The sequence below is a fragment of the Macaca thibetana genome, chromosome 16, assembly GCF_024542745.1.
Source record: "Macaca thibetana thibetana isolate TM-01 chromosome 16, ASM2454274v1, whole genome shotgun sequence".
NCBI classification, from domain to species: Eukaryota; Metazoa; Chordata; class Mammalia; order Primates; family Cercopithecidae; genus Macaca; species Macaca thibetana.
The window spans coordinates 18,795,837-18,810,595 of record NC_065593.1 but is presented as its reverse complement, the minus strand read 5'-3'; the positions used below and the strand labels follow the sequence as shown (position 1 = coordinate 18,810,595).

Below are 14,759 nucleotides of genomic sequence, written 5' to 3'. Positions count from 1 at the left end.
CTTATATGAGGCACCCAGAAGAGGTAAACTTATCACACAGACGGAGAGTGGAATAGAGGTGATGAGGGGCTGGGGGAGGGAAGAATGAGTTACTGTTTAATAGGTACAGAGTTTCACTTTGGAATGATGACAAAGTTCTGGAGATAGAGGTGATGGTTGCACAAGAGAATTAATACATTTAATGTCACTGAATGGTACACTTAAAAATGGCCAAAATGGTATATTTATGTTTATTTTTCCATAATTTTAAAAATGTAGACAACGTAAGAGTGAATTTTTTTTTTTTTAATCAAGGGAAGAAAGCTGAAAATTATTCCTTTAAGAGCATCAGGCCGGGCACGGTGGCCCACGCCTGTAATCCCAGCACTTTGGGAGGCTGAGGAAGGCGAATCACGAAGTCAGGAGATCCAGACCATCCTGGCTAACACAGTGAAACCCCATCTCTACTAAAAATACAAAAAATTAGCCGGCCGTGGTAGTGGGCACCTGTACTCCCAGCTACTCAGAAGGCTGAGGCAGGAGAATGGCGTGCACCCGGAAGGCGGAGGTTGCAATGAGCCGAGATCGCGCCACTGCACTCCAGCCTGGGCGACAGAGGGAGACTCGGTCTCAAAAAAAAAAGAAAAGCATCAAAGTGACAGAACACAGTCTGTCTATATGATCCATAGCCAAGGATATAAGTTAGAGGTTAGTTTTGTTTTGTTTTGCTTGTTTTGAGACAGGCTCTCACTCTGTTGCCCAGGATGGAGTGCAGTGGCACAATCACACCTCACTGCAGCCTCGACCTCCGGTGCTCAGAGTCCTCCTATCTCAGCCTCCTGAGGAGCTGGCACTGTAGGTACGTGCCACCATGCCTGGCTAATTTATTTTTAATTTTATTATTTGTAGAGATCGGGTCTCCCTTTGTTGCCCAGATTGGTCTCCAACTCCTGAGTTCAAATGATCCTCCTGCCTCAGCCTCCCAAAGTGCTACAGCTACAGACATGAGCCACCACACCCAGCCTGGAGGTTAGCTTTTACAGTGTCCTTACAAGGACTGAATATTTGGTAACGCACCACAATGTCACCAAAGTTTGAAAAAATATCTTTGATTCCAACTTAAAGTTTCAATCTTGTCATTCCTAGGTAGCTAAAACCAAATGAAAACAAATATAATTTTGTCTTCTTCCAGATTACAACAAGAAATAAAAGCAAATGTACATATAGCAAGAAATAAAAACAGAAAGAGAAACTATTATAATGGCTTAGTAAATCTCCAGGTAGTTGGTAATTTTAAAAATAGTTAACTATTATATATGTATAGCTCTCTGGGTGGAAGTGACTTTTATTTTCTTAATATCTTTATTTTCTATTTTTTAAATAATGATCAATCTTCTAAACAGTATTATGTAAGCCAAAAATCTAGGAGTCACCTGATAGTTTCTCATATCCAAGAAATCACCACTCCTGTAGGTTTTACCTGCTAAATACCTCTTAAATTAATCTATTTTTCCCTGTCCCCAACAATGTTAAGCCCAGAGGCCTTTTTTTTTTTTTTTTTTTTTTTTTGATACATGGTTTCGTCATATTGGCCAGGTTGGTCTTGAACTCCTGGGCTCAAGCAATCCTGCCGCCTCAGCCTCCCAAAGTGCTAGGATTATAGTTGTAAACCACCACACCCGGCCAGAACAGCCTTTTTATTTATTTATCTTTATTTTATTTTAGAGACTACATTGCCCAGGCCAGACTTGAACTCCTGGGCTCAAGCAATCCTCCCACCTCAGCCTCCCAAATGGCTGAGACTACAGGTGTGCCCCACTGCACCTGGTTTACAGTAGCCTCTTAATTGGTCTCCCCATATCCACTCTTGTTCTCACTATCCCTCCTTCCACCGCGCAGTGATCATTTCTAAACACAAATCTCAGTATGTCCTTCCCCTATGTCCACCTGCTCAAAACCTTACTCTTAAGATAAAATAAAAAACATCACTTCAGCCTACATACAAGGCCCTACACGACCTGGCCTTGCCTATCTTTTCACCACTCAGTTTAAGTCACAAGCCCTTGCTCTTTGTGTCCTTCCACCCTGACCACACGGCCTTTATGCAGGCTATTCTTTTTGGGTTTTTTTTTTTTTTTTTTTTTTTTTTTTTGAGATGGAGTCTTGCTCCGTTGCCAGGGTGGAGTGCAGTGGCGCGGTCTTGGCTCACTGCCGCCTCTGCCTCACGGGTTCAAGTGATTCTCCTGCCTCAGCCTCCTAAGCAGGCTATTCTTTTTATCTGTAATGTTCTTCCCTCCCTCTCTTCAGTTGGCGAATTCTTAGTCATCCTTGGGCTCACAGTTCAAGCATTTCTTCTGAAAAGATCTTTCCGGCTGGGCGCGGTGGCTCAAGCCTGTAATCCCAGCACTTTGGGAGGCCGAGACGGGCGGATCACGAGGTCAGGAGATCGAGACCATCCTGGCTGACACAGTGAAACCCCGTCTCTACTAAAAAAAATACAAAAAAAAACTAGCCGGGCGAGGTGGCGGGCGCCTGTAGTCCCAGCTACTCGGGAGGCTGAGGCAGGAGAATGGCGTGAACCTGGGAGGCGGAGCTTGCAGTGAGCCAAGATCACGCCACTGCACTCCAGCCTGGGCGGCAGAGCGAGACTCTGTCTCAAAAAAAAAAAAAAAAAAAAAGAAAAGATCTTTCCTTCCCTAATCTCCCCAGTTAAGACAAATCCTCTATTATAACATCTCCTAGCAATAAATATTTTTCCTTTGCAATCTTTGTTACATAGTCATAAATCTGTCAATGCTATTTCAGATGGCTTTTTGACAGCTTCCTACACTGGAAATTAAACCAATTTCAAAAAAGAAGCGTTGTCTTCAATCCAGACTTTTCCAAATCACATATCCAACTGCCTACCATATTTCTCACTTGAAGGGCTCAAAAATACATGTACAATATGCGCAAAATTAAATCACTTCTACCTCATCTTCCCTGCCTCCTCATCTTCCAAACTGGTCCTCCTCATCTTCCCTGCCTCATCGAATGCACTGCTATCTTTCTTGTGATACACACATCAAAAATCTTCAACACCTTCTCCATGCTGCCTCTCCCATTCACAACACACCATGTCCTGAATACTCCCTATCTCCCAATTATTTATTGACCTTATCCCGTTCTTCACCCTTCACAACACCACCTCTCTGGCCCAGATCATTATCATGTCTTTCTTGGGTTGCTCTAAGAGTCTCAAACTGATCTCTTCATAACCAGTCTTGCCCTCTACCAGCCATTTTTCATTCAGCAGACAAGCTACTCCCCCCATGCAAATGTGAACATTTCCTTATTAAATCCCTTCAGTGGCGTCCCAAAGCTCTTAGGCTAATAAAGTCTGAAATCATTAACAAGGCAGGCATAATCCAGGCCTTATCTGTCCCTCCAACTTCATTTGTTGCCACTTTCCCCTAGAATCTTAAAGAAGCCGCAGAGCGAAACTCCTAGAAACGCAGAGGATACGCTCCCAGCCACTTTCCCCTTCGAGACACACTGGTCTTCTTCCACTTTCTCTGCTGCATGGTAGTCTGTTTCACCATGTTGGCCAGGCTGGTCTTGTACTCCTGGCCTCAAGTGATCCACCCACCTTGGCCTCCCAAAGTGCTGGGATTATAGGCATGAGCCACTGTGCCCAGTCAAGATTTACTAGTTTATGGGTACATGGTAGGTATATATATTTAGGGGGTATATGGGATATACATTGTATTTTTAGCAGATCAAATGTTTGTGGCAATCTTACATCTAGCAAGTCTGTTGGCACCATTTTTCCAATAACACATGCTCACTTTATGTCTCTATGTCACATTTCGGTAATTCTCACAATATTTCCAACTTTGTTGTAGTGATGTATGATCAGTGGTTTTTGTTTTTTGTTTTTGTGCGTATGTGTGTTTGTTTTTGTTTTAGTTACTCAGGAGACTGAGGTAGGAGGATTGTCTCACCATCTCCTATTCTTACTGCCTGCAAGACTCTCCTCACCCTGCCACCATCGCCTTTCACCTCTGAAGGCCCACTAGCTCCTCGCATCACAACCTAAGCATCATTCTACTCAGGCAGGCTTTCTCTGACCCCACAATCCAATCAGATGCCCATCTACATGCTTTCAAAGCACCCTGTGCTGCTTCTCCCTCAGAGATCCTCAGTTTACTACTGGGTGTGTAATTAATTTGCATATGTCACACACAGATCTGCAACCATATCCATCCTCATCTTCACTATACCCCCAGCAACTTCTATACAATAAATATTTGTTAAGTAAACAATTCAGAATTTGAGGGGATTAGTAGTCACTTGAAAGTTTTTCAGCATACCGTTACTACATTTTGCCCCTTACACTATGATTAAAACTGACTATATACCTGTTTTAATTTCCTAGCATTGACATACCTTTTACTGACCATCAGGAAAGAGAGGAGCATAAAACGAGGATGGCCCCCAGTCCTTAAGAAAACATCAACTGGGCAAGGTGGTGCGTGCCTGTGGTCCTAGCTACTACGGAAGCTGAGGATGGCTTGAATCCAGCAGTTCCAGTCCAGCCTGGGCAACACAATGAGATCCTGTCTCAAAATAAACAAATACAAATAATAGACTTTATTAAAAAGAAAATATCAAAAATGAAAGTGTTGGCTGGGCACGGTGGCTCATGCCTATAATCCCAACACTTTCAGAGGCCAAGACAGGAGGATCACCTCAGGAGTTTGTGAGACCAGCCTGGCCAACGTGGAGACCAGCCTGGTCAACATAGTGAAACCCTGTCTCTACTAAAACACAAAAATTAGCTAGGTGTGGTGGCACCTGCCTGAAGTACCAGCAACTCGGGAAGCTGAGGCAGGAGAATCACTTGAATCTGGGAGGCGGAGGTTGCAGTGAGCCAAGATCACACCACTGCACTCCAGCCTGGCGACAGACCAAGACTCCGTCTTTAAAAAAAAAAAAAAAAAAAAAAAAAAAAAAAAAATTAGCTAGGCATGGTGGTGCATGCCTCTAATCCCAGCTACTCAGGAGGCTGAGGCAGGAGAATCACTTGAACCCGGGAGGTGGAGGTTGCAGAGAGCCGAGATCATAATACTGCACTCCAGCCTTGGTGACAGTGAGACTCTGCCTCAAAAAAGAAAAAAAAGAAAAAGAAAAAAGAGAAAATGTCCTTTCTTGTGATTCTGGCAAGCAACAAAAAAGAAAACTAAGAGTAATTTCTTTAAGCTGATAGAAAATATTTTCCCTATTTATGGGGGACATGTGACCTTTATGGGGTATTTGTTACACGCATAGAATGTGTGATGATACAGTCAGGGTATGTGGGGTATTCATCACTTTAAGTATTTTTTATATCTATGTGTTGGTAACATTTCAAGCCCTCTCTTTACCTATTTTGAAATACACATTGTTGCTGACTACAGTCACCATACCCTAACAGTGACTAAAGAGGCAGGGGCATGTGAGGGCTCTGTAACACATTAAGGAAAATTCTACAGACTACATAGCTGACACAGTGCACACACAACACGATACTCTGAATATATGTGAAACAAATTAAATTATAGATACGGCAGATTCAATTCATCTCTTACATGATTCAACTTTTCTGGTCAGAACAGATACAGAATGAGTCAATACAACCACCTCTTTTCTAACTAACCTCCCAATATGGGCAATGGGTTCTTAGCTAAATATATCCTATTCTTCAGAGTTTAATTGGGCATCAACTTTTTTTTTTTCCTTCTTGTTGAGACAGGGTCTCATTCTGTTGCTCAGAATGCAATAGTGGAATCATAGCTCCCTGCAGCCTCCAACTTCTGAGATCAAGCAATCCTCCCGCCTGAGCCTCCCAAGTACCTGGGACTATAGGCACAGGCCACTGTACCTGGTTAATTTACTTCATTTTTTGTAGAAAGGGAGTCTGGCTTTGCCACCCAGGCTCCAGCTTCAATTTTCGACACAGAATTTACCCATCTGATATTCCATATATTTTACTTTAAAAAAATCTCCCGTCAGTAAGGTTCAAGAGCGAAAATATTTTGTCTGTCTTGTTCATTGCATATCCCAACGCCTAAAATAGTGCCTGAGAGAGTAGGCACTCACGTATTTGTTGACTGAAAGCACGACGTCCGGACCACTGACACAAAGCTCCCTCATTGAGTTTCAAAAAAACCTCACTCCAAGGACTGAAACTTTTCTTCCTGGTTACTTGAGTCAGTCCAGAAAGCTACAGTTAATAGTAGAACCCTGAGAATGAGGCTTTCACTTTTTTTTTTTCTTTCTCTTCTCCATGCTTGTTTCCTTGGTTCCTCTTGACCATTAACCCTCTTCAACTACCATTCTCTTAATACATGGCCTGTAAAATAGTCTAAATTCCAATTTCAAAACTTAATATTCTTTCTGCACAGATCCTTCCCACCTCAACACCAACCTACATCTTCTCTCTTCGCCTTCTCTCATAAATTCGACTTTTCCCACTAGTCCTGCCACTGCCATTTCTCCATCTCTTCCACTCTTTCCACGCCCTCATCTCATCCGCTCAGTTTGTCTTCCCGCCTCAGTTTTGGATTTCTCTAAACCTCCTAAACCCCGGGGAGTCTTTCCTACTTCGATCCTAGTCTCTATTCTATTCGCCAACTCCTCCCACTCATCCACTCTCAAACACCCCCGCGTGCGCACACGCAGCCACATCAGGTCTCCCCTCGTAGACCCCGAAGTCGGCACCTCACTAGCCCAAAACTCAAGAATGAGGAACCCGGGTGATCCACAGGTTAAGTGACCCATGATAGTAGATCTGCGTGAGAAATATAAGTGACCCACCTCTGAGGCCGAGGTTCCTGCCAGACGTCGTGTCTGGCGTGGGCCTGTACAACCCTAGAATCTTAAAGAAGCCGCAGAGCGAAACTCCTAGAAACGCAGAGGATACGCTCCCAGCGCGCCGCCATCTTGTGAAGCCATCTAGCCTCCTGATTGGACAAATCCCTCTCGCGCGACCTGTGGCTGATCCTGAAGAAAGAAGAAACCGTCGCGAGACCTGGAGTTGGCTGCTCCTGACAGAAGGCGGGGGCGTGGTGGCAAGCGGAGTCCTTTGCAGTATGGCAGGAGGAGGACCTGCGCTCGAATTCGCGGGAAAGCACTTAAAAGAAAAAGAAACAAGTTTTCCGGGCCGTGCTGCAGACTTACCTCTCACACCCACTGGGATTGGACAGGTTATGAAGATAAGGGTATGAGACTTGGGCGTCATGGCGTGCGGTGAGCGCTTTTTGTGCAACAGGTGTGTCCTCAGGCGATATCTCACTCACTGAATCATGAGAGATTCATTGGGGTGGGGAAGAGTACCCTCATTTACAGCTAAAGAACTGAGGATCAGAGGTTTTTGTTTGTTTGTTTTTTGATGGAGTCTCGCTCTGTTGCACAGGCTGGAGTGCAGTGGCGCGATCTTGACTCGCTGCAGCCTCCGCCTCCCGGGTTCAAGCGATTCTCCTGCCTCAGCCTCCCAAGTAGCTGGGATTATAGGAACCCGCCACCACGCCCGGCTAATTTTTGTATTTTTAGTATAGATGGGGTTTCTTCATATTGGCCAGGCTGGCCTCGAACTCCTGACCTCAGGTGATCCGCCTGCCTCGGCCTCCCAAAGTGCTGAGATTACAGGTGTGAGCCACGTGCCCAGCTGGATCAGAGCTATTAAGTGGTTTGTTCAAGATCTTACACTCAGAGGCCGGATGCCGTGGCTCACATCTGTAATCCCAACAGTTTAGAAGGCCAAGGTGGGCGGATCTCTTGAGCCCAGGAGTTCAAGACCAGTCTGGGCATCATGGCAAAAACCCGTCAATACAAAAAAATACAAAAATTAGCCAGGTGTGGTGGTGGTGCGCCAGAAGTCCAGCTACGTGGGGGACTGAGGTGGGAGGCTGAAGTGGGAGGATCACTTGAGCCCGGGATGTCGAGGCTGCAGTGAGCCGAGTTCCCACCACTGCACTCCAGCCTGGCAGACAGAGCAAGACACAGTCTCAAAAAATAAATAAATAAATAATAAATAATAAAAATTAAAAAATTGGATGACATCAAGTCTGCCTGCCCTAAGCTGGAAGCTCTGTTAATGCATTTCAATTTCTTTTAAACTCATTTCTACTGATTTTACCTTCTTTTTTTTTTTTTTTTTTTTTTTTTTTTTTTTGAGACGGGGTCTCGCTCTGTCACCCAGGCTGGAGTGCAGTGGCCGGATCTCAGCTCACTGCAAGCTCCGCCTCCCGGGTTCACGCCATTCTCCTGCCTCAGCCTCCCGAGTAGCTGGGACTACAGGCGCCCGCCACCTCGCCCGGCTAGTTTTTTGTATTTTTTAGTAGAGACGGGGTTTCACCATGTTAGCCAGGATGGTCTCGATCTCCTGACCTTGTGATCCACCCGTCTCGGCCTCCCAAAGTGCTGGGATTACAGGCTTGAGCCACCGCGCCCGGCCGATTTTACCTTCTTGTAAGTGGAGTGAATATAAATCTCCCCCAGTTTGCGGCTGAGATAGAAAGGTTAGTGACTTTCAAAAGGCATACAAGTAGTAACAAAGTGAGGGCTAAAGTCAGCCTCTGGACCTAGTACCTCTTTCCATTTAAAAAAAAAAAAAAAAAAAAAAGGCCTGCCTACGTCCTCATCGTTAATGTGAACGCTTCTGGCAAACTATTGCGATAAAATTGGGAGATAGTAAGGATTAAGGAATGGAGACTTCAGCCTTATGCACAAGTGAGTGTACCAGCAGTCACCCAAGGAAAGCTGAGGAGGTGTTTTCATAATCTATTGTGTAACAAACCGCCCCAAAACGTAAGACTTAAAACAACAACCATTTTATTTGCTCACAGTTCTGCAATCTGGGCTGTGATTAGGCCAGCCATTCTGCTGGTCTTGCCAGTGGTCATAGCATCAAGTGGGGGCTGGTTCTGCTGAAAGAACTGGGTCTCTCTCCCTATAGTCCAAGTTATTTCCCTGCCCATATAGCCTTTCCACATAATTTGTCTAGCAGAGTAGGAAGATTTTTTCCCCACCCCCCACCCCGGAGATGGAGTTTCACTCTTATTGCCCAGGCTAGAGTGCAATGGTGCCATCTTGGCTCACTGCGACCTCTACCTCCTGGGTTCAAGCGATTTTCCTGCCTCAGCCTCCTGAGTAGCTGGGATTACAGGCGCCCGCCACCATGCCCAGCTAATTTTTTGTATTTTTAGTAGAGACAGGGTTTCATCATGTTGGCCAGGCTGGTCTCAAACTCCTGACCTGAGGTGATTCACCCACCTCGGCCTCCCAAAGTACTGGGATTGCAGGCATGAGCCACTGCGCCCGGTCAGAATACTTCTTACATGTTGGCTCAGGGCTCCCAAAAGGGCAAAAGTGGAAGCTGCCAGGCCTTCTTAAAGCTTAGGTGCAGAACTACCACCTTGGCCATACTCTTGGTTAAAGCAAGTAAAAGGGCCAGCCCCCGGCCATTCAAGGGGAGGGGACTATGCCAGGATACCTTCCAATATTAGAAGGCATGATTCATTTCGGCAATCAATGTAACATATTACTACAGAAAGTTTTCCATCTTTAGTTGGTAGTGGCTTTGATACTACTTATAGCATTTTATTTAGTGTGTGCTACTGGAAAGGTGAAAGAAAAGATGGCCTCAGAGATAGGACTGGTGGGGTTGAAGTGATTCTATTTAAGATACTGGTAACTTTCTGTTAGCTCCAAAGAGCAACCCCGTTTACCTATAGGTCAGGCCCGAGGGACCCTAGTAGCACTGCAGCTGGGAAACCTGGCCTTTAATCCTGCCCACCATTTACTAACCCTGTGATTATAGGCAATTTACTTAAACACTTGAAGCCTTAGTTTGCTCAATATTACAAAACAGGTTAATAATCTCATAGGGTTGTGGGAATTAAAATCAGACAATGCATATAAAACAACAGAATGTCTAGCATATAGTAAGTTCCTAATAATTATAATATTGCTCCTTGTAACTTATCTGGTCAGTTTTTTTTTAAGTATTCCATAAAGATAAAACATGTTAATAATTGAAAATTTGTAAACAACTTAAATAACACATAAAGGTATCAGAAAGACAAAAATTATCTAAAATCTCACCACTCACAGGCAAACGCCATCAAATTTGGGTAACCTTACCACTAAACCTCTATATCTCATAAGGATATATAACCAAATAATTTTTATACAAATAATACACATTAGTATATATATGTAATTACATATATATATATACACACGCATATATACTCAAATATAACTCTTGGAGATTCCTCCACTTCCATCAATATAGTTCTATATTATTCTTTGTGATAGGTGCACAGTATTCCAGTGAATTGATATACCACTTTTCTTCTTTTGTTTTTTTTTTTTGAGATGGAGTCTCACTCTGTCGCCCAGGCTGGAGTGCAGTGGCGTGATCTCGGATCACTGCAACTTCCGCCTCCCGGGTCAAAGCGATTCTTCTGCCTCAGCCTCCCGAGTAGCTGGGATTGCAGGTGCCCACCACTACACCGAGCTAATTTTTTTTGTATTTTTAGTAGAGATGGGGTTTCACCATGTTGGCCAGGCTGGTCTCAAACTCCTGAGCTCAAGTGATCCACCTGCCTTGGCCTCCCAGAGTGTTGGGATTACCGTCGTGGGCCACTGCACCCGGCTGGATATACCACTTTTTAAAAAACTAATTCGCGGCCTGATTCAGTGGCCCAGACCTGTAATCCCAGCACTCTGGGAGGCCAAGGCAGGTGTATCACTTGAGCTCAGGAGTTTGAGACCAGCCTGGCCAACATGGTAAAACCCCATCTCTACTAAAAATACAAAAAAATTAGCCAGACGTGGTGGTGGGCACCAGCAATCCCAGCTCCTCAAGAGGCTGAGGCAGGAGAATTGCTTGAACCCGGGAGTCGGAGGTTGCAGTGAGCCGAGATCACGCCACTGCACTCCAGCCTGGGCGACAGAGTGAGACTCCATCTCAAAAACAAACAAGGGGGGGCGCAGTAGCTCACGCCTGAAATTCCAGCACTTTGGGAGGCTGAGGCGGGTGGATCACTTGAGGTCAGGAGTTCGAGACCAGCCTGGCCAGCATGGTAAAACCCTGTCTCACTAAAAATACAAAAACTAGCCAGGCGTGGTGGTGGGCACCTGTAATCCTAGCTACTCGGGAGGCTAAGGCAGGAGAATTGCTTGAACCGGTACCTGGGAGGCGGAGATTGCGGTGAAGATCGTGCCACTGCATTACACCCTGGGTGAGAGAGCGAGACTCTGTCTCAAAAATAACAAACAAACAACAACAACAGCAACAAAAACTAATTCCCCTGTGGATGGATATAGGTTCTTTCCAATGTATCTGGTATGACCTATTACCAAATATTGTGATACAATGATAAATACATATCCTTGAAAACTGTTTTTTTTTTTTTTTTTTTTTGAGACGGAGTCTCTCGCTGTCGCCCAGGCTGGAGTGCAGTGGCCGGATCTCAGCTCACTGCAAGCTCCGCCTCCCGGGTTCGCGCCATTCTCCTGCCTCAGCCTCCCGAGTAGCTGGGACTACAGGCGCCCGCCACCACGCCTGGCTAGTTTTTTGTATTTTTTAGTAGAGACGGGGTTTCATCGTGTTAGCCAGGATGGTCTCGATCTCCTGACCTCGTGATCCGCCCGTCTCGGCCTCCCAAAGTGCTGGGATTACAGGCTTGAGTCACCGCGCCCGGCCATATAGAAAACTTTTTTGTATAAAATGAAAATTATCTGGAGACTCCACAGAATAGATTAACAAGATATTCAACATCTGCCTTTTTCCAAATTTACCCTCAAATCTTCAAGGATGTAACTGGTCAGAGAAGCCTCTCAAACTTCCATACCCCAGCAAGGACAGTGCAGATGTCCAATTAACCAATTACATCCTTTGCTACCTCTTTGTAGCAGGAAACTGATTCTGCACATCCAATAAATAATGCTGCTAATTATGAAATGTTGCCTAGCAGGTTATCAGAGCCGCTTTCAGCAGCAGCTGCCTACTGGACTGGAATCAACCCTTGAGGGCATCAGACTGGGCTCCCTCTTTACTGAAATTAATTATTTCAAGGACTTTGTGGCCCTTCCCTGTCACTGTCCTTTGGCCACAGCCAGCCTGTCAACAGCCACAGGTCTCTCTGACTTTGTGTTTCAGAAAGTAATAATTGAGTGTCAATTTCTTCTAGCTTAGAAGACCCTAGCTTCCTTATGGAAATTCGTCCACGTCCTTCTTAGGGACCAAGTTTACATATCAGGGATCTAATAGTCATTATAGTTGTCACAAAAGCTATATCCAGGTGGGTGCAGTGGCTCACGCCTGTCATCCCAGCACTTTGGGAGGCTGAGGAGGGCGGATCACCTGAGGTCATGAGTTCTAGACCAGCCTGGCCAACACGATGAAACCCCATCTCTATTAAAAATACAAAAAATTAGTCAGGCGGGGTGGTAGATGGCTGTAATCCCAGCTACTCGGGAGGCTGAGGCAGGAGAATCGCTTGAACCCAGGAGGCAGAGATGACAGTGAACTGAGATCGGGCCACTGCATTCCAGCCTGGGCAACAGAGCAAGAATCCCTGTCAAAAAAAAAAAAAAAAAAGTTATATCCTGTTCACAGAACAATGATTTTTTCTCAGCTTACATTTATGTAACTGAGAGAGCCACTCAAGTGATCCTCTGCACGAAGGATACCATATCTTCTTTTTCATTTCTTTATGGTTTTTGGGACAGGATCTCATTCTGTCACCCAGGCTGGAGTGTAGGGTCATGATCACAGCTCACTGTAGCCTCGACTTCCTGGGCTCTTGAACCTGGGAGGCAGAGGTTGCTGTTAGCCGAGATCGCGCCATTGCACCCCCCGGGGCGACAGAGGGAGACTCTGTCTCAAAAAATTAAATAAATAAATAAATAAAATAAAATAAATAATAATAATAGCTGGTGGAATAATTGAATATAAATGTACATCTTACTACTGCCCTGCTTCCTGTTCCAAGTCTCATAAAACAGAACATACTTATTTTAAAAATTAAATAGTAAATTTCAAATCGAGCTGAAAATTCAGAATTAGTGTTATTGACACCCCAGAAAATGTGATAATTCTCTGAAAAAATACAGAATGAATAGGAATACCATCTAAAATGCCAAGAAGTTTTTTATAGGAAGCTTAAGATGATGATAACATTAGGCTGGAGAACAAAATGTGCAAGAATAGCAAATAATGTTTTTCCACTTGGAAAAAAATTAAAATTACACCATACAAAAAAGAATCCCATATGGATTAAGAAACAAAATAACCATAAAAACAAATAAAATTGACTAGGTACGATAGCTCATTCCTGTAATTCCAGCACCTGGGGAGGCTGAGGCAGTTGGGTCGCTTGAGCCTAGGAGTTTGAGACCAGCCTAGGAAGCCAGCGTGGCAAAACCCCATCTCTACAAAAAACACAAAAATTAGCCGGGGGTGGTGGTGTGCGCCTGTGGTCCCAGCTCCTTGAGGGGCTGAGGCAGGAGGATGGCTTGAGCCGGAGAGGTCGAGGCCTCAGTGAGCCACGTTCATGCCACTGCACTCCAACCTGGGTGACAAAGCGAGACCCTGTCTCAAAAAAAAAAAGGGAAATCTATATCTACTGACACGGAAAATTTCCAAAATATGGAATAAGGTAAAAGGAAATTGTGAAACAGTAGGTTCGGTTTGATATTGTTTGTATAAAGTAAAACCAGAACACATTTCAATATGAAAATTTAAAGCATAAAAGTAGCCATAGAAAAAGATCTGAAAGGAAAAACCCTAGACTGAAAACAGTGGTTACCTTAGGGAAACCTCAGGGAAACTGGGTTGGAATGTTAGAAGTGGGACATCAGAGTCTTTAATTTTGTCTATATCATTTGAATGTTTTACAATGATAATGGATTCATACATCATTTGTATGACTTAAAAATAGATTTAAGGCTGGACACAGTGGCTCACACCTGTAATCCCAGCACTTTGGGAGGCCGAGGTGGACAGAACATGAGGTCAGGAGATCCAGACCATCCTGGCTAACATGGTGAAACCCCATCTCTACTAAAAATACAAAAAATTAGCTGGGAGTGGTGGCAGGCACCTGTAGTCCCAGCTACTTGGGAGGCTGAGGCAGGAGAATGGCATGAACCCAGGAGGTGGAGCTTGCAGTGAGCCGAGATCGCACTGCTGCACTCCAGCCTGGGCGACAGTGAGACTCTTGTCTAAAAAAAAAAAAAAAAAAAAAAAAAGATTTAAAATAAGAAAAAGAAGAGAAAATCAAATCTGTTGGAAAAAAACATCACAGCCTGACACTTACGCAAGAAAAGACAGTTCAGAGGGGAAGCAAAGCCTCCTGTGGCCTCAGCCTCAGCAGCTGCTCAGGACAGCCATCCTCCGTGTGATGATTCTGTGATCCACATAGCCACAGCCTGTGGCACCACCATGTCAACGTGGGCTCCCAGGACCCCTGCAGCAAGGAAAGAGAGAGGATGGCTTTTCAGAGCTTCCACTCAGAAGTGACACACATCATTGACAATCAAATCAAGTCAGATGTCCCCACCTAACTTGGGTTGGGGAAGAGGGCAGGCGCACTGTCCCTCCATGTGCTCAAAATATTGCTGAAGAGTGATGATGTTCACTACACACACCTCATCCAGAAGCACCACAGACAGACAAAACAGAATCAAAATGTAGACGAATATGGATTATACTCTAAAATGATCAACTCCTCAAAAAATTAAAGATA

The 14,759-nt window shown here is 44.6% G+C and overlaps 1 protein-coding gene across 3 annotated transcripts in view; it reads right to left on the bottom strand.

The window, feature by feature from the left end:
• The window catches only part of METTL16 (methyltransferase 16, N6-methyladenosine), an 89,211-nt gene extending 82,262 nt beyond the window's left edge, over positions 1 to 6,949 (bottom strand). For 2 of the 3 annotated variants that reach the window (XM_050763556.1, XM_050763558.1), the window contains exon 1: positions 6,817 to 6,939. The gene's annotated coding sequence lies outside the window, so the exon portion shown is untranslated. Of the gene's footprint in view, positions 1 to 6,816 lie in introns of all 3 variants that reach the window. The other variant, XM_050763557.1, reaches the window with a different exon arrangement.
• Between the last annotated feature and the right edge of the window lie 7,810 nt (positions 6,950 to 14,759).